The sequence below is a fragment of the Andrena cerasifolii genome, chromosome 12 (assembly GCF_050908995.1).
Source record: "Andrena cerasifolii isolate SP2316 chromosome 12, iyAndCera1_principal, whole genome shotgun sequence".
Classification (NCBI taxonomy): Eukaryota; Metazoa; Arthropoda; class Insecta; order Hymenoptera; family Andrenidae; genus Andrena; species Andrena cerasifolii.
In genome coordinates, this window is record NC_135129.1 from 7,325,012 (window position 1) to 7,344,971 (window position 19,960).

Here is a 19,960-nt window from a genome sequence, read left to right on the forward strand (position 1 = left end):
GACAACGATCTCAACAAAAATAGGAAGGTTACTCCATCCGAACCTTACACCCCACATCCACCCCTCTACCTTCCACTTGCCACCAAAATCATTATCCAAAAAATCCCTCAACTCACCGAAGCCAGGGACTCGTACGTACAACTACCACTGCTTCGATCAGCTTCTTGCACCCAACGTTCTTCATACTTACGCCTGGAATCGGCCACCAGTAGCTAGCAGGATCCTCTCGACGTTCCTCGAGCTCGATAATCGACCGAGGATCGGTGCACCGTGCTGCGGAACGGTGAGTCGAGTCGTACTTTTACGCGATGCAAACGGAGGTTACAAGTTGCCAATCAATCACGATTCGGCATTGAACCGGCGGTCGTAACCCTGCAGGCAAGACTCCCCGCCTCCTCCGCGCCCCCCGCGGCCTCCCCCGTTTCCTCTGTACCCGCGAGTTAATGACGACGTACACCGACAGTAGCAAAATTGCACTTAATGCACCGTCGTACCTGTCTTTAACGATCCATTACGCGGGCCCGCTAGAAGAGGAGGCCGCGGGGGTAAAAGAAGTAAGAAGACCTGGGTAATAAGCGAGCAGCTGATTGATCTCGAAATACGCTCGGGAGGACGCATGGATTCTGGCGTGTTAATTACCCCCCTCCATGACGGGCGAGGGGGGCGAGAAAAAGGAACGGAGAGCCGTGATTTACGCGGCGCGATAAGCGCTCGCCGGATCGAGAGATAGTGACGGGACAGAATTCGGATATCGCCTTGAACCATTTGCATCCTGGACGGATCCTTCAGTTCCAAGGTGTGCGCTCCGGGGAAGATTTTGCGGCGTTCTCGAGGGACGGGATGTGATTTGGTACAGTGGAAAAGTTGGAGGTAGCTTAGTTTGTCGCTCGAGGTGTTTTTAGAATAATTAGAATATTTGCGTCACGGGGATAAGTGCTCGAGAGAGTGCACTCGTAATGTCAGAGTTGATCGTCGTTTGAATAATCGAGGACGAGCGTTCAGTCGAGATAATTAGCTTGATCTGTTTATTTTAACGTTTACGTAATGATTCAGAGGCGGGTGACATTTGCTGCCACAGCAGGTTTTCGATTATTATTTATTCCTGTGGAAGATGAAGGCGATTCCGGCTGAGAGTTTTCCAGCTTTCCCGGGCAAGCTCTCCCCTTCCTCTCGAGTCGTCGGAAAGTTCCGAGGCCGATAAGAAACGTTCTACTTCCACTTCTCGGAATTCCCAAACACTCCAGCCCTCGTTTAAAAAGTTCCCGGTCCCCGAAATTCGCGACTCCGCAGATCCCCTGCGCTCGGAATCGATGCAGCCGAGTTTCTCCGCGACGCGTAACTCCGTATCTCGATTGTCGTGGCTGGTGTCGCAATTTCTCGCGGCCGCTGATAGCCAGGTAGAGAAGCGAAGATTGGTTAACGCTCGTTACTGCAACGGTGGTGTTTAGGCGACAGGGAAAGCAGGACGCCCGATTATGTTCGGGGTCAACGTATGCGTTCGGAACAAAGGTTGCAAGATCGAGTCTGCGGGATTGTATACAAATGCAGTGAGGTAACCAGCGTCCAACGTGCACACAGTCAATAAAGTGTGCGCGGCCCTCGTAAAAGGAATTACAAGCACTCGATCTGCGATCGCTAACTCCAGAGTCCTTGCAATTTTCCTTAAAGCGGTGACTTTCGTTTATTCAGCCATAAATCCTTGTAATTCGTTGCATCGTGTTGCAATGGCCGTCATTAACGTCCCCCTTAGTCGAGCACTTGAAAAATTGCGACTCCTGAACTCAAATTTTCTTCTGCTTTCGATCGCGCAATTGCATTTCCTCCGTGCGAGTTTTCGGGGCTTCTGCAGTCAATTATACAAGTGACTGCGTCAGTAGAAACAGCTTCGAGTTGGATTCTTAAAGATTCGTCGGTGTAATACTGTGATGGAAATTTTTGAAATTTTCTGTAGGAGACTTGAAGCACTTTTGCCTCTTCTTTTATCTTTTCCTTCGATAGGGAAGATCTCAGAGAAAATAGTAAGCAGAAAATTCCGTCGAAAACTTACCGATAAGATGGCGAGACGATAGGGAATTGGAGCGACGGTGTTGCACCAGAAATTACCACCGTGCGATGTGGAAGAGTTCAGTTTACCCCCGAGTTCCTGAGCAGTTGGCCACCCTTATCCTCGGTGGATAAAACAGGGAGGAAAGCAGTCGCATTACCAACCCCTAGAATAGGGGTTGGAGCGGTATCGCGAGCCACTCGGGTATGTAACTGATCTCGATAAAGCAGACGATTATCGTGGAGATAGAACAAGTTGCTCGTTGGAATCTCCATTCAGATGTCGCGAAGGATTACACGGCACCTCGGTAATCGAAGGAACATTTAATCGTGCAGGTATTCAAGGAATTTCATTCATTAAGGGTGCAGTTTGACTTCAGTGACCGTCTCTGATGAGAAAACTTTCACAGCTCCGCTTTAGGTAATTTCCTATCCTCTGTCCGGGGTGAAAATTGAAATCTATGGGAAGGAAGACTAGGGAGATCTTGTAGATATTTTTTTTATTGTTACTTGAAGGGCTATTGCGAGTACTGAAACGAACGCAATAGTTTCTACAGCTTTCCTAGCTGTTTCTGTTGAGAAACAAGTGGTTCAGTTGCATTTCAATTCTCACCCAAAAAGAAAAATAACTGTTCCATTTATTTCATTTACCTGGGTATATTAGACAAAGCAAAGAGCTTCTTCTCCTGAATTTTTGTAAGATTACACCTCCACTCGATGCACCAATTAAAATGCAACGTGCTTTCTACTTAACAGTGGGTGCATCTGCGTTTACGCAACAGGTGATTGTCGTCCGATGAATAAAACTATCAATGAAACTTCCACTAACGGGACATAAACCCATCCCCATCGCTTTTTCTCCCTTGTTTGTGTGTTTCCTTCCCTTGTTTCTCCTGAAGCATACAACCGGCACTTGGCTTCTCTGCTCTCAGCATATTTCTCATTAAAAGTTTCCCTTCGTCCCCCTAGAAAATAGAGTGAGTAGAAATCAGATGACGATCGCGAGCAGCCACATAGTTGACATCGTTTCATGAATTATTTCGTCGATCACGATAGAAACGACTTTCCACGAGTGAAACGATCGAACTTTGCACCCTCATTTCTCTCCCCAAGCCAGGAAGTCGATGAGCCAGCATCAGTATTCGAACGACGATTAACTCTGTCTTACAGTCATACTTTCGGTCGCTTCCACCACCCTTCGATACGAGCTTGCCTCTCCTGCAGTCGAATTTTATCTAATTCCTGCTGCTCCCCTCTTTTCCCCCCGTTCTCTAGGCGACACACAGGGAGGTGGTTGGATCTCACGTGTTTTCGTTACGTTTCGAAATTTTTGCTAGCAAAACCCAGCCTCCCTTTCGCGACGAGAGAAAGGATACGGGCGGGAAAGGGGCTCGAGGTTGGGAAAAAATACAGATCGTCGGCCCGCGAGAGCAGGGGCGGTGTATTTTTTCTGAAAACACCGCGGCTACCTTGTCTCGCCATCGTCGCCAGCCAGAAGAATGGAAAAGCAATATTTTGACGTTTCGTTCGTCGACTTTTCCACCCTCGCGCTCCTCCCTCTTCGCCATCTCGGTACAGTGTTTTTTTGTCTTCTTTCTCCTTTGTCGTCGCGATATGTCCTTCGGTGCAAGATAGGCAGAATGATTACGTTGAGATTTTGGGAATCAGTTGGATTAGATATTTGGTATTCGCTAAGGTAACAGGGACAGGGAAATTTTGTAATTTTGTATTTATGTATTTCTAAGAATCGGAGGAAGATTACTATAGAGGTGGAAAGGAAATCAAAAAATTCTAGACAACTCAGGAAACACCCTTCACTATTTTTTTATTTTATCAAATTAATCAGTTACAGGGTAGAAGAATCCTTCCAAAGTTTTCATCTCTCAAATCCCTCCTGTTCCCTTCCAATTTTACGAAATATCTCTGCTGGAATCCAGCCTGCGTCAACGCCCCCGCGAGCCAGGCCGTTCCATCCCCTTTAACAATGTTTTCGAGCTGGTCTGCTTTAAGGGTTGGGCCTTTATTTAGGCTGGTGGCACGGCGGGGGTGGCGAAGTATAGTTGCGTCTGTACGCCTCCGCGATTCTCTCCCGGGCTGTTTCACCCCTCCGCCCACCCCCGCGCTGCTCTTTAGCCAGGGTTCACCAGCTCGCCCTCTCCGCGCCTTGGAGGGTGTCGGTGGACGAGGAGCGGGGCCAGGCTATCGATTAAAAAATGTCTGCCCTTCAAGACGGCCTAGGTCACGACCTGTCCGTCACACACACACCCCTTCAGTGATAGGCACACTATGTACGTCGTTTCGTTGGGTTTTCGAGGGTGGTTTCTCGACGCCTCTGACGTTGTTGCATTTTACGGCTGGACGCTCTCGTGGAACACGGTCTGTCCTCGCGTTTACAGCAAGACTAAGGATAAAGGTGGTAGTCACCTGCATCGAGGGAGTCGAGTGTGTGATTATTAAAGCAGGAAAATTGGAGAATCGTTTGGTGCAGTCTATGCATGACCCTCGAACGTGGCGGGCAAGTTCTCGAACCTATAGAACGCGGGGAATTAAAAGTTTGTTCGCGTCCGAAGGAACCGAGGCGGGCTGCTCGCGTGCTGCTTTTTTGGCGACGTCTCTGGGTGGTATTTCCCTGAACTGTATACATACGTGTATCTAGAATAGGATCGTTACTGCGTTATGTAGGTCGCAGTTTGCTAATTACCTGCGACTGGTCTCCTGGAAATGAGGGTGGAGATATAAATAAGAACCCTCGTTGATAAATTAAATTCTATCCTAGCGCTGGCCTATAATCACTGTCCTTTCCAAGGTTCATTCAGCAAGAACTCTCCCTTGAATGAAGTCCACGTTTTCCACCCCCTTGATCCGCAGAGATTCAAGAAAACATTCGATCAGTGACATTGTAGGGGACGACTCACCCTCGAAGGGTGGTCATGGCCCATCGAACGGCCCGGCGCGTAATTATTCGCGACCACCCACCACTTTCCAAACACCCCCACTGTCTGTTCGGAGAAGCCTGGCAGGATTGCAAGGAGACTCGGTGCGTAAGTGCGTGGGTGGCTTGCGACAGGTCAGGAGCGAGGGGGTGGGCGAAGGTGGATCGAAAATAGGGGCGAAGAGAAAGAGGCAGCCGAGGGTGGGAGGGGTCGATGGTGGGGCGCGCGTAGAGGGGTGGTAAGATCGGACGAGGCAGACGAAGATGGAGGATAATCGATAGACACGGCTAGACGCCGCCCCAGACAACCTTTTACCTTAGCTTAAGGACACCCCGACCCTTAAACAATTTACCCTGCACAGCCGAGACGCATTTTTGACCCGCGGCGAAATCCAAGACACCCACGTCGAACCTACCCTTTGCCTCTGGATGGTGACAATTTTTCGGGATCTTTTCTTGGAAATATTTGGAGGATACGAAGCGCTGAAATTTAGAATAATATGAGGAGTTAGATGGTCTGGGTTTGGTACTCCGATAACCTTTCTTAAGTGGGTAGTTATTGAGATTTAATTTTGAAATTGTTTATTGGAAGATTCTTCTGGTCCAAGCTTCATTGCTTTTGTTTGATATAACCCGCGTCAAGCTTCAACCCCCTGCTAGGAGTAATCCAACCAGCGATATGAAATCGACTATTCTATCACTCCGATTAAAAAGGGAAACGTCGACTGTCTCTATTCTCGTTTAAAAATAATTACTCAGTTAACGAGTTAATTCCGTCCACCTCGATAATTGACTTATACTACTTGGCAGTAAGCTCGGTCGCTTAGCCACGATTCCCTTTCTCTCCCTCTTTGAATATTTTCGGAGACTGTTCAGCGAGGCAAATTTAGTATAAAGTCCTGAAATTCCTTCCACCGTCCCTACCGAATTTCACCAAACCCACTGACGCGGAATAGTGATCGATCCTCGATCGATACCCCCGAGAGGATTCTTAATCATTTAATAGGCGGTTGTTCAACAGCTAAATTCCAAGTGAAGAAACTTTCGCAGCGAGTTGTTCCTCTGTATAATAGACTTTCTAATTGGTTCGGACCTGTTAGTTGGCGAGCAATTTAGAAGAATGGAGGCTTTCCGCGAGAATGTTTATTACAACAAAGTTGAATCGCAGGAGCAACCCTCTGGCCACCCATCCACTATCCACGATTCAAAACACGGGATTCCATCGATCGCGTTCGGCGCACGTTTTACAACCCCTCCTCCCTCCCCGGCACTGAAAAGTTAATTTTGTAAATTGAAACCGTCGGGCGTAGCGGCGGGGCCCCACTTAAAAATTCCTGTCTGGGAAAACGCGACCCTACGTGCTCCGGTTTTCTGGTTTTTCCGTTTGTTTACAGCTTTTTCGGGCGACAGGTCTCTATAATAATAGCCATGCTCGGCCGTGATCGGCGACGATGCTTTTTTTTTCTCGAAAAAAAAGAAACTCGATGAATATACAGGCGTATTACTTTCGGCATGAATAATTTATTACCCAGCAAGTGTCTCGGGGCAGAATTTTTTCACGCCGTAAAGAACCTCGGAACGCGTGGCTAATAAAACGTAATTTACTATTTCTCCGGAGACCACGTGACGATCGTAAACGCGAAACTGGAAAACGCGAGGCGCGCAATGCTTAAATGCATCGCTTAATGAACGAAATAAATCTGCGTTCATTAAATCAACGATGCGGCAGACGAAGTTTTACGTTTCCTAAGGATCAAGGGTGTCGAATATTATCGATCGATCCTCGCAGCCGTGCAATTAAGGTTGAAAGTGTTGAAACGAGGCGCCAGAGCAAATCGCTTGAACTTTTCTCGGAGCAGAGCCGACAAGAAGAGATGATTTTTTCGCAGCCGCGATCGAATTCACGGCCTCGCGGCTCGTGCCCGAGCTTAAGTCGTTAAAAGAGGCTCGTTAATTCGTCGAAAAAGTTCCGATGACGTGGACTGTAATCTCGCCGGGTGATCTGTATTTGATCAATTGAAGGTAGACTCGCGTATAATTCAGGGGTTTTGATTACATCTTAATTGCACAGCTTTTTGCTGGCCTGGCGATTAGCTTTTACGGCTTTCGTTCCTCTTTTCTTGCTGCGGAGGTGGGACAAGGCTTTCAGGGGATCTACGGTGGCTTGGGTTGCTGGTTTTTCGGGTAGCTGGGACTTCGCTGGCTTTTTTCCAGTGGAAAAGGCCGGCCTCGGACTTACACTGAAACATTCCCACCGGGAGATTCTGATTTTAATGAAATTTCGCGCGAATGCAAAGCGTATCGGAGTAAGCAAGAAGTGATTTTTGTTTCTCTGCGAAAATTCACTCCAAAGGGTGAAATCAGCTATTAGCCTTTTTTTAAAAAATATTTTTTCAAAGTCTTTGAGCATCTCTGTTAAATTGATTTAATTATAGGGATATTGTGATTACTTTGGTGAGTATGTTGGATAGTGCGCTTGAAATTGAATGTTTCGAGCAAAAGCAACGGAACGGAGACAGATTCGGCGGCGCTGCCTGGAAAAAGAGACGCGGAATGCTCGAGACCCATTTTTTCCATTTCGTTATGACCCGGACCGACACTTATTTGCAATTCAAGATGGCCGGTACGCTCAGCCCCTATGGCTGCCAGCCGAGAGATTCGTACGGGGCGATAAAAAAAAAGGGGAACAGAGGAGAAATAATAAAAGGGGGCCCTCTCTCGGCGGCGACCAATCGCGACGCGGCTCGATCATATCGCGGTTCGACTTAATTTATTATATTATGCGTCGCAGCACGTGTGCAACGCGCGCACGCAAGTACGCTGCAATCGCGCGCCTCGTTCTTAAAGCTTCGTTCACAAAACGCTTTCTGATTAATCTGGAATTATTAAAAGATTCGTGATTATTAGTAGTTCATTCTTTTTCCGGAGGAAGTGCATCTTCGAGTACAGACTCCTGTCCGTTCGGGGATCCAAAAGTGGATACCTCTTGCAGTTTCCGTAAGTTTCAGTGTGCGTCTACGAAGCTAGTCGCTGAAACACGCGGAACTGGGGGGGTCGAACACAGTGGGGAGGGGAAAAAATAACGCAGGCGTTTTTCGTCGCGATCGAGGGGCAGAACGGGGGTGTGGTAACCAATGGGGTCGAACTGGGCCACCCAAGAAAAATCTTCCGGGGGTGGTGTGGCCGGGGAAGAAGCGCAAGAAGGGCTGGAAATGCTCATTCGATCGTTCTGTGTTTGTTGCATCGTTCCGGGCGTCAGTTTTCCTTCCATAATCGAGAGTCTTCTAAATTTACAAATCTTTGCAATGCTGTATTATGTCGAGAATTCGTTAAAAATAACTTTCATCTTCCAAAGAAACCACAATCGAATTAAATAAATCTAGGTTACTCTACATCATACCAGAAGAATTGCTAAATTCATTAAAGAAGGTGGTCGCAGACATCAAACCTTCAGAAACTTCTCACAATTTAAACCAACCCGTGCCATCAACCTTCGAACCACCAAGAAGCCATTAAATCCTCCAACACAGTCGATGCGCAGCTTCGATGGATCTGTTTCTAAAATTTCTTCCACTGAAAAGTGGAAAAAAGCAGAATTGGTCAGCCCTGGCTTGCGTAGACCAAGACATTACTACTTCTCACGCACACAGTGGTCGAGATAGGGGAGTAATGGGTGGGTGGCGGTTGCACACGCTCCCCTTGCGGTGTGCATAACGTTTCGGGGGTGGACTAGAGTGGAAAAACCTACCCCAACGGGGCTGGGGGGCGCGGCCGCGGCAGGCGAGCAAAAGGGAGAAATAAGAAAAGCTGGAGCCACGTAGGAGACGACGTCGACGACGACGACGACGACGACGGGATATCTGGGTCGAGACTCGTCGTCGCCGACGTCCTGGCGCCAGGCGTCCTTTTCTTTGGCTTTTTTTTCGGCAGCGAACCGCGGTGAAAAACGTCGAAGGAGGGAAAAGTACTGCCTCGCTTCGTTGTTTCGTGGTTTTCTATCTTTTTTTTCACGACGTCCCTCGCGAATGGGGGTGGAAAGATGATAAGTCAAATTGTCCTTTGGTGGTGATTGCGATTCGAGCTGGGGCTGCTCGCTTGGAAATTCGAACTTGTTGGAATTCTTATTTATTTAATATTGATTTAGATATTAGAAGATAATCGATTTCATTAGAAATGGTGGATTTCTTTTTGAATAGTGCTTACATCTCCGCTATTGTCTTTATGAACAACTGACAGTTGCGTTTTAAAAAGAACACACTGTAAAAATAGAAAAGGATTTCCATTCGCGGAATGATTGAATTGAGGAGCGTCTTGTATCACTTTCCCTCGGAGGATCGCCTTGGACGAGGGAAACATCCCGCTGGAAAGCGTGTCCCGTTTCGCGCTTCGCAGACTCGACTACTTACGTTCAATGAAAAGTCTCTCGGGCTGTTGAGGGAGGTAGAGGGTGCACAGATTTAATTTTCCGCGCGGGGCGGGCGGGGGTGTAAAACCGTTGGAACGCTGCCGCTGGCCTTTACGCGAAAGTTAGAAGTTAGTTACACGGGGGTGGCCACCCCTCATCTGCATATCCGCACCCTGCCACCCCCGTCAACCGTCCCACCCCGTCGTCTCTCGATGCTCCCCAACCCCTCCGGCCTCCCCCTAACCAACGTGCCGCCGCCACAAGCTGCTCAACAAGTGGTTCTTCAGTTTAGCGCCCGACTTAGCGCTTCTTTAATTTTCACCTCGCGCCCAGGCGCCAGCCACCCTTTCTCGCTCCTGCCCGACCGAGCTGTTCTTGGATTTTGCGTCTTATCAGGACGACTCGCTACGCTCGAGGATCCGCGTGGCTCCTTGCCAGCGATAAAGGGCGCGATTGTCCTCGCGCACCCTCGTCTTCCGCTCGCTCCTCTCGATCTTGGGGCTAGGTGCTAGCTGATACTTTATATTCAACCTGTTTGGTCGTTTATTATCTCTACGATGAAATATCTGATACACTGATCACCAGCAGCTCTCACCACGTAGAACCCAGACCTAACCCAGTACATCTTCAATAATTCCCAGTGAATCGTAGTCTAGATGCAAAACGTACGCATAGAAGGTTCGCTAAAGGAAGCTGGTGTTGCTCGAGGAGGAAGGAAGTCCTCGAGTTCTCGATACGGGTAATCGTAAACCGAGGCACTCCTCTTCCGGCCCGCCCTGAAAAACCAAAACACAAATATAATCACGGTGGCAACGGGAGACGTACAAACGGGCGCGATGAAAGGACAGGCTTGGCTCCCATCGGGCTACTCAAGGGAGCAGGCTAGAGGGACGGAGTCCCCTGCTAGTGTGAAGCTATCTGCATGTGAATGGCACAATGGTAATTGGGGATGCACCGTTAGAGGATATTAGAGGTAACAGGCGACTCGATCCCCCGATTCCCCCGATTCCCGTTGGACTTGCACACGGCCACGTGAAACAGCATCTCTGGAACGCTGCCGGAGTCACGTTCCTCCTGGCCGCTCCTTGCCTGTGTCTGTGCGCGTCTCTACACGAGGCTGGATGCGAGGCAGCCTCAAAAGCTGATACCACTCGAGAGGAACCACGGTATTACCTGCTCATGTGACCCATCTGTTATTCGCCGCTCTCCCAGCGCCCAGTGCCACATGTTCGCTAGAATAGAGCGGAGGTTAGCGTACGGTACATCTATTATTCCACGACCGCCTCATCTGAATGCTTTATGCCGATTGATAGCGATATAACAAGTGGAGGATCGCGGTGGATCGAGGCTATGGCTGGACCACGCTGATGGGAGCGTGGGATGAGACGGAGGACGTCTCTTTGGGCATCGGTTCTCGCCCTGGGGAAAAGGAGTAGCTCGTTCGATGTGGAAAGACGGTTGCAATCATATTTTCTGTTTTCTTATCGACCCTCCGTTTGGTGACGCCAGTTCTCTGCGTTGAACCTCTGCTCTTCTGTTTCCTGTTTTGGACGATATTGGTCGGTGCAGGAGGATTCGATTTTTAGAAGATGAATTAATCCCCGGGTTCTCACTGGATGATATTATCTTCTTAATTAAATATTTCTAACCTCCTGTAGCAGAAGTTTCGCAGAAAGTTGCAGGAAAATTTCGTGCTCGTCCTCTTCCACGTTCAATCTCCCAAAGAGCGACGGGAATTTTCAATCGACGAGGAGGGAACGGAAACGCATTCGTTCCTCGCTCGTCTCTCAACGACGCCGTTTGTCACTTAAATCGTGCTCGACGAGAAACGATGATTTCCGTTCTGCCGGGCGTATTACTTTTACATTCGAGAGGGGGGCACGGCCCGTCCCCCCCATTATCGGGGGCCATCGTTTCAACTGCGTCTCGTTACCGCCTCCGATAAAACATCCCCGGGGCGAGCAAACAAACAAACAATCGTTTCCAGCGCGAAAGAAAGAATGCAACGGTTCGATCACCGTCGCGGAAACTGGAACGAACTGCCCCGGAACTCTCGTTCCCTCCACCCTTCGCGGGATCCTTCGAGGCGAATAAACGGGCTTCTTTGTAGCTGGGGTGCTGGCTGACGCGCGCTTCAAACCACCCCTCTAATTTCGAGGGCGAGCCATCGAGGGGTGAGAGATTCCAGAGACAAGAGGATCCTTCTTCGGATCGTCGCGAGGTCCAGATGGAATTTGCGATCTTCCCTTAAGGGGTTAGGACACAGTAACGGGCCAAGAATGCAGACGATTTTTAGACGACGATAATAAGAAAAGTAAACAATCGATTAATATAAGGTTTAGTATTTTAGTTCATTATATTATGAACTATAAAAAAAGCGTACAATATTTACAAAATAGCATTTGCACGCCGTGCAATGTCTCCATTTAAAATGTCATTTTTTTCGGGATGGTCAACTGGTGAGCGGGATTTTGGGAAATCGGATGAACTCTATCAAAAACTTTAAAAATGTTATAAACTATAATATATTTCCTAGGCATTGACGATCCAACATTTCAATTTTTGCGAAAATTGACAAAATGGCAGATGTTTTAAAAATAGTGGTCAAATTTCGTCAAAAGTGTGTGACCTTTTTGTTTATATTTTGTATAATAATCAAAACATTTAAAATGTTGGATCGTCAATGCCTAATAAGCGTTATAACAAAGATAGCTATAAAGTTTCAAAGCGATTGGTAAAGTAGAACTTGAGAAATCTCGCCCATCGTTTTAAGAAATGCGGTTTTGAGATAAGCGCGTCTAATGTTTTGAAACGTAAATATTTTATTATATCATGCATTTTCATTGACTTACCGTTAATCAGCTATTCCTGCTTCGTACATGAGACCTTCAGCTTCAAGTGTAGCTTCTTCTAAGGTCGATCTGGCAGATGTACGAGCAATTCGGCTTTCTTTCGACGAATCAAACGTTCGCTTTTCGGCGATTTTTATTCGCTCCTCGTCGAGCATTTTGCAAGTCGTAACTGCTCTTGGGCCTATTATTATATTTATTATTATATGATTTTTTTTTAAGAATCGGAAGCGTTTTTTTTTTTACAAAACTTTTTCCGCTAAAAGAGCAACATTTAAAGAACATGTGGTAATTTTTTCGTAGAAAAATATTTGCGTTTATAATAAAGTAATAACCGACATCCAAGAAGCATTTTTAAAAAATTGGTTTTGCGGTGAGCACTGTCATTCGGAACCAGATTATCTAAAATCAAAAAACCAAAAAGATTTCGCTAGTATCTTAATGTATCCTCAGGTTGACGGAGAGGATTTTCCGAAATATTAGTTTAAAACAAAATGGCGGCTATTTAAAGTTGAAATCCTGATTTTTTCGCGTGATTTTTGCACGAAAAATCAGGATTTCAACTTGAAATAGCCGTCATTTTGTTTTAAATTAATATTTCGGAAAATTCTCTCCGTCAACCCGAGGATACATTAATATACTGGCGAAATCTTTTTTGTTTTTTTTATTTTAGATAATCTGGTTCCGAATGGTAGTGCTCATCGCAAAACCAAATTTAAAAATGTTTCTTGGATGTCGGTTGTTACTTTATTATAAACGTAAATATTTTTCTACGAAAAAAATACCAAATGTTCTTCAAATGTTGCTCTTTTAAGCGCAAAAAGTTCTGTAAGAATATACGCTTCCGCTTTTTCAGAAAAAAATCACAAACATTCGTCTCTTTTCGGCCGCCTGACTAGGTATAACCCCTTAAACCGCAGCGCGGATTTCGAAGGGGTTGGTTCGCTTCCGCGAATGGATTACGTGGATTCTAGTTGGAGCGCGAGGGAGATTCGAATGGTTCGAATGATCTTGGGAATGGCGGTTTCAAGGAAGGATTTCTTTTTGTTCCGGAGAGTAACTGGAAGCGGAGGGTCGACTGGACCATTCGAATTCCATCGCGACGAAAGAATAGGACGGCAGACACGTGCGTCCCCACAGAGCACCGCTTAAGGGTTAATTTATGCAAGAATGCGCGAGTGTTTCGAACCGGTGGCCATGTTGGTTTCGACGTGTCCGTCAAGGTATTCCCTCCCGCGTCACGCGAGTCTCTTTCTCGATCTTCCACCCCCCTCGGCACCGCTTTCCTTGTCTCCGACCACACGTGTACGGCTCACGGAAACACACGGAGGAAGACGAGCACGATGTGTGCTCGCTCGTTCGCCAAGGCGCATGCTGCACTGCGCACAACCTACCCTCCGTGTTCTGCACCCCCTACAACCCCTTCGACTGTTCGTGCAGCGCGCCATGCAACCCCCCAGGAGGCGACTCTTATTATTTCCATTTTTCCAATTCGGTCTGGGGGGCGGGGAACGAACGTGCAACACTCTCCCTCTGTGTCCCCCGCGCTCCCACCCCACAGCCCAGTACCCTACCACCCTCACGCGTCCTCCCTCCGCTCCGTCTTCACCCCTCTCCGTAGGTGGTCGGCCAAAGGAAAAATATCTATATTTATCTGTTTCTTCGCGGGATACGTGGCCCCTTTGCCTCCCTTCCGCCCTCGGCCGCCTTCTTACCCGTGCGTCTTTTTCTTCCTTTCCTTTTCCACCACCACCTTGGAGAGTTTCTCGGTCTCCCACCCCTTTCTCGGCTCGCTGGCTGGCTCTCTCTCTCGTCCGCGGTCTCGATACACTCCATCCCTCTCGCGGAGGGTAGCTTTCTTCCTTGCTTTCGGCCTTCTCCTTACCTCCAGCCCCGACCCACCCCCGCCGTTCGCGCGGCGTTGTGGCGGGAGAGACAGACACCACGGCGGAGCGAGGGAGGAAGCGAGAGGATCGACGCGGCGGACTGGTGGGAAAGAGATCGGCGAAGAAGGAAGTGGAAGACGGAGGGCACCACGACGACGACGACGACGACGACGTCGACGACGCCGGCGGCGGCAGCCGCCGCGGCGAAGCGTGCGCGCCTTTCCTTGGCCGTCGGTGGGACAAGGACGAGCGGAGGAACGGAAAAGGAGGGCCGAGAGCGGTAGAAAACGGAGCAACGGAGAAGGATCGACGGAGAGAGAAGGAACGGCGAGCTTCCGCTTCCTTATGCTCCGCCGCGGACTGCATCAACCAGTCGCGCGGTCGCGCTCACATAAGAACCTGGGTATTCGAGAAGCGACCCCCTTACCGAGCCGCGGTTTCCGTCGGCGGAACGTACTCGTTGGACACCCCTCCTCCGCGCCCCCATTCCTCGTGGAAAAGGTGCCCGTGTTTCGGTGTGCTTCGTGCCCAAGTCCGTCGGGGTTGGAATCGAGTTAATTGACTCGACGACGCTCGGAACGCGACTAACCAGCCGTCTACCCCCACTACCGCGTGGCCATCGGCGACGAGACAGGCCGAGCGTGGACGGAAACGCACGAAAGGCCCTGAGGCCCATCGGATCGGGTTCCGTCGCCTTCGCGCGGCCAGACTCGGGCCCTTTTCCTGCCTGCACTCGACCAATCACGCTCGAGCACCCCCCACTGCGACCGTTGGGCATGAAGAGAGGAGGCCGCAGGGCCTCCTGAAAGGCCTGTCGACGAGGCCCAGCGGAAGAGGAAGGCACGCGGTTCGGATGGATGCCTGAAAGGATGTTCCTCGATGCACCGAGTGGAGGAGGATGTTCCTCTGTCCGTTTCTATGTCCTCTTCTTTCTCTTCTTCTTCTTCTTCTCACCGCGATTCCTCTTCTTCTACCTGGCGACGGACGGGCCCGACCAGGCGGAGGAGGCCCCCCGGTGCACGCAGCGAGGGTGAAGCCGTAATAAACTGGTGGCTCGATGTCGCGCGCCGATGAGGACGGAGACAGAGAGGAAGATTTGGAGAACGGGAGAGCTTGCGAGAGGGAAAGAGGGAGTGTAGAGTAAAACGGCTGGAGGGCTGAAACGATCAACCAAAGTTCCTATTTTTCACGTGTTTTACGCGCAACTCGTCTAATAACGGTAGGACGTAAGGCAGAGAGAGAGAGAGAGAGAGAGAGAGAGAGAGAGAGAACGGAGAAAAGAGAAAAGACAAGAGAGATAGCGGAGGGAAGGTGCGGAAGGGCAAAGAGTGCGGTGGTGACTGCGAAAACGCGACACGCACGCCGGAGACCTCGTGTTCGCGCCACCGAGGGCACCCTCCCGCGCTAATTAGCCAGCCAATTAGAAAGGCCGCGGCCATGCGTAATGAGCTGCGCGCGCAAAAGTTCCTAAACGCCACGATGCAATGTTATTGCCTGCGGATGCCTCGTCTCGTCAGCCTGGCCACAGGCGACCATCGATAATACTGATAAGCTAACTAGAGTAAATAATAAGCGTAGAGAAGTGTGCCAGCCACGTACGAGCCACGGATTAATCGACGATCGAGCTTTCGACGGTCCGAATGTCTGACGTCCGCGGTGTCCTCCGAGCGGATCGTGGCCGACGCGCGGACGATCCAGTGATCCTTAAAGGGTGAAGTAGAAACGAGCAACGCACCGTGTCTTACTAGCGTTCAATATCCTCCAGGCAATAAAAGCGTACGAAACTCAGAGGACACACACGGGGTTCGCCAGCGCCGAGGGGAGAAGTGCGTCGCGGTAGTGGTCGATCGCGAGCACCCATTGCCTCTTGAAGCGGACCCTTAATCCTTAATCGCGGCGACAGCGATTGAAGACGTTCAAGCTGCCACGTGGCCGCTCCATTCAAGCAATCCTTGGACCGCGACGACGGTGGTGTCGGCGGTGTTTTTAGCCTCCTGAAGCCGACTCCCGCGCGTTACAACTAATAATAGCCGGTTAAGCGAAGAAGAACAAATATATATACATAAGAAATATATATATATACACATCTATATTATATATACAACACTTGAAAAGCGTATTTAATTCTATATTGCTATACAACGGTGCTAGGAGCGCGTGTACAGATATTTTAATAAGCTCTGGTGACTAGAAGAGGACCGCGCGACGGACCTCGAGCCGCTGTCGTTCGTCCCAGCCAGCGTCCGATCCTCCAGGAGGATCGAAGAGTATTTTTAATCGACGTGGACCGCGGGCAAGATGTCCACGATGAGCGTCGTGTCGAATTCGTCGGTCGAGGTCGACTCGGACTCCTCCAACGACATGTCCAGCAAGGACGAAGGACCCGTCGAGCAGAAGTTCATTCTGAGGAACGAGCTGTACAACAGCCTGCTCGCTAGCGCCCTAGGCAAGACTGTGCTCAACAGGCATCTCAACTTCAAGGAGCAGGGGATTAATTTTAATCTGGCCAATCTGAAGGATAACCTGAACGCGCTCGGCGCCCTCAAGGAGCTGAAGGATCTCAAGGGATTGACCGTGAGCAGCGTGCCAGCGTTCCCGAGGAACCTGGCCCTCCACAGGGAAGACCACGATGAGGTCAGCCTGTAATTCCTCGATGCATCAGCTTTTTCCTTCCTCGTAATGTCTTTGCTAGAAGAGAAAGTTTCTTGGGGCGTTTAGCCACACGTGCAGATTGCTTTGAGGATATGGTGATTTGGTATGATAGGAGGATTTTTTATGCTTCTGGTTTAACGTTGACTCGTGTTTGGAGGAGCTTGTGGAAATTGATTTGGCAGCTAGGAAATGTGGGAAGCTTAGAATTCTTAGCTTAGGTGTATCGAAAATCTAAGACACAGGGGGTTCGGTAATAATTTACAAATTTAATTTCCTAAGAGTCGTGGAAATTGTGGTCTACAAATGGTTCTGAAGCGCATAGCTTGTGAAGGTTCTAAAGATGGATGCTTTCGAGGCAAACAGTCGCCTCCCCCAAGCCGTCTGAAAACCGGAGCATCAAGATCAATAATCCCCAAAAGATTCCGCGTCCTCACTGACCTATCCTACCCCAAGCATTTCAAGCAACCCCCGAAGAGAGATAGGAATTGGATTCGCGAATTTCCACCCTGCCAAGAAGCTTCAAAACACTCTCCGTCTGTTCTAAAAAAAAAAATAGAATTTTAGGATCAGGTAGATAGGGGTGGTAAATGGTTGAAGGACACTAGAGGCGTGCTGGAAACCGTTTTCAAGGATAAAATACGTCTTACGAGGAGCGCCACGGAGCGTTCTGTATAAGTTGTCGGTTAAAAAGTTAGCGGATACTTAAGCGGGGCGAGTTTTCGCGGAAGGAGCGGGGGGTGCAGCGAAGAGATTTCGTACGGGCGAGAAGAAAATCCTGTTTGCTTGACAATTACTTTTTGTTTCCTCCAGCGGATCCAGTCCCCGACTTTTCCAACTACTTTGTCCCTTCCTTCTTCTTTGCCCTCGTGTCCCGTTTCGTTGACACATGAATCGCTTCCATTGAAATTCTAAGCTTCTTCGAATACAGTCGAATTCTCACCTCTCGATTCACCGCCCTTCTTCACCCTCCTGCCCCTTCATCAAAGTCATGCCGACGAGCTTGAAGACAATTCTGATGATAATCGTAGCTTTACTTGCAATAATTACGTTGTCTTTGTGCCTCTTGCTCCCTTTTATGGAAGTGGAGTGGAAAGGAGGAAACGTAGACCACGTTTAAAATCCACCATGGAGCGCCTCGAATTTCTTAGCAAGCAGGATTCCTCTCACGGTTTAATTCATTAATTTCGCCGAACGACGCCGTCCCGTGGCCCGACTTCCTGTTGCTTCCTTTTGCTTCTGGCCAAGTTATCGCCACCAGGCAACTTTTCTTGGCACGTTCGCGGCGTTGGCACGGCGTGGTTGATTCCGCGACAACTCTTGACCCACATCCGCCACGCACTTTTCCCCTAGTTTCCCCGGCACTCCGCGTCAAGCGACGCCGAAACGTCTGGTTGAACCGTCTCTCTAATTGTGACCTCGTTTATCGAGGATCACCTCCTTCGTTTCCATCCCCCACTCTCCTCTTACCACAGCACCCCTTCGTTTCCAAGTTCGTTTCATCGAGGGATGAAACGTCGCTGAGGTGTAACTGCAGCGTGCTCGCACTGATTTAGAAGAAAATTAGCAGTGGACGAAGAACAGTCGCTCCACCCTACCTTAATTTTTCAAAGATTTCATTAGACAGCAGACAGTAGACAAGTGATTCATTCTGGTTGAGCTGGCAGAGATGGAGTAGCCCGAAATCAGTTTTTCATTACGAAAGTACGAAGGTATCTCTGTACCGTACGTTAGGGGAGGGACGAAGAGTCGGGAAGTCAGCGCGGGGAATGTTTTTCAGTTAAGAAAATCGATTTCCTTTGAGCTTTTGTGGAGTCGCGACGGAGAAAGGGGAAACGGCGACACACGGAACACAGGCCGCTCGAGAACGTGTAATTAAGCGCGAGGCAATAATGAAACGCATCATCCCTCCCCTGGCCGAAGAAATAACAGCCCTCTAGGGTGCCCCGGGGATGGTCCTTTGAGGAACCAGCAATCCGACCGTCCATTTCTAACGAGCTTTCTCACGATACGTGCTGCGCGATTAATTAACTAACAACCAAATCTGCTGGCCCGCTAATTACGTGTCAGTAGTCTCTCCCAGCGCAAGGGCAACTTGGCCTTTCGTTGCTATTAGTGTCTTTAGTCGAAGTTTGATTGATCTCGAGGATCACAGTTGCGCTAGGTACTAGGTCTGCTTGATTCTTCCACATTTTTCAACTTCCCTTAGAAATCCTAATTTCCATTGGACATAATTCCCTTTAGTTTGGAGGGAATATTCTAAAATTATAGCAGGAGTCAAACTACTTTTAATGATTGAAATTATTCTATAATTATTCCCGGGAGATCGTTTACCTCGAATTCTCCCGTCACACGATCTCTCTCCCAAATCAAGATTACTCGATATACCTATCGCGTTAATGCACCCCGCATTATCCCCCAGTAACAGACACTCCATTATTCAACGAAGTTCAATCAATGATTAGGCGAATAGTTCGTTACCTTCCGACTGGATACTACGAACACAGAAAGTGGCGAGTGGCGTTTGCAAATATCACCTTGATCTTTTCTATTTTCGCGAGGCTAAAGGCTGCCATAGCCGCGTTCGACTGCGTATCGATTCGCCATCGGCTGACGTTTCTTCCTCCTGTGGCTATGAATTTCTTACGACCCTCCTCCTCCGTGGACAATCGATAACCCCTGAAATCGCAATTATACACACGCGAATCGGCGGCACCGATTTACCATTCGACTTCTTTTGAACTTACTCGAATTCCTTCTGAACTCCACCTCATTCACGCTAGCAACGAGCACGCTTCGCCTGGCAATCTTGCGAAATCCTCCAAGGGACTCGAATTAAAACCCCATCGAACCCTGTTGTCGACCATACATAAACATCGCTCAATTTTCCCTTGGAGATCATCCCCGGAACATTGTCCAGCATTAAAGAAAACTCCCGCGGAACCGAGGGGGACTCGTAATTCTCGGAACTGCGTACGGGAGCCTCGTGTAATCTCCCGGTGGCGTTTCTCCGTAAAATTGGAGGCTGCGCGCCGAGAATGTGTCTCGAATTGACGACAGAGCAGCAACACGCTGAAGATTAACGCGGTCGGGAGGAGATTAAGAGCGAGAGCCACGGTCCGTTCGAGTCGTCTCGATTTTATGCGGCTCTCGCTAACGCGAGGGATAATTTGCGGGAGTTGCTGGACGGCGGCAG

The 19,960-nt window shown here is 49.0% G+C and overlaps 1 protein-coding gene across 2 annotated transcripts in view; it reads left to right on the plus strand.

The window, feature by feature from the left end:
* LOC143375414 (zinc finger protein rotund) overlaps window positions 1-19,960 on the plus strand; it is a 173,844-nt gene that overhangs the window by 41,727 nt on the left and 112,157 nt on the right. The gene's annotated exons all lie outside the window — the stretch shown is intronic.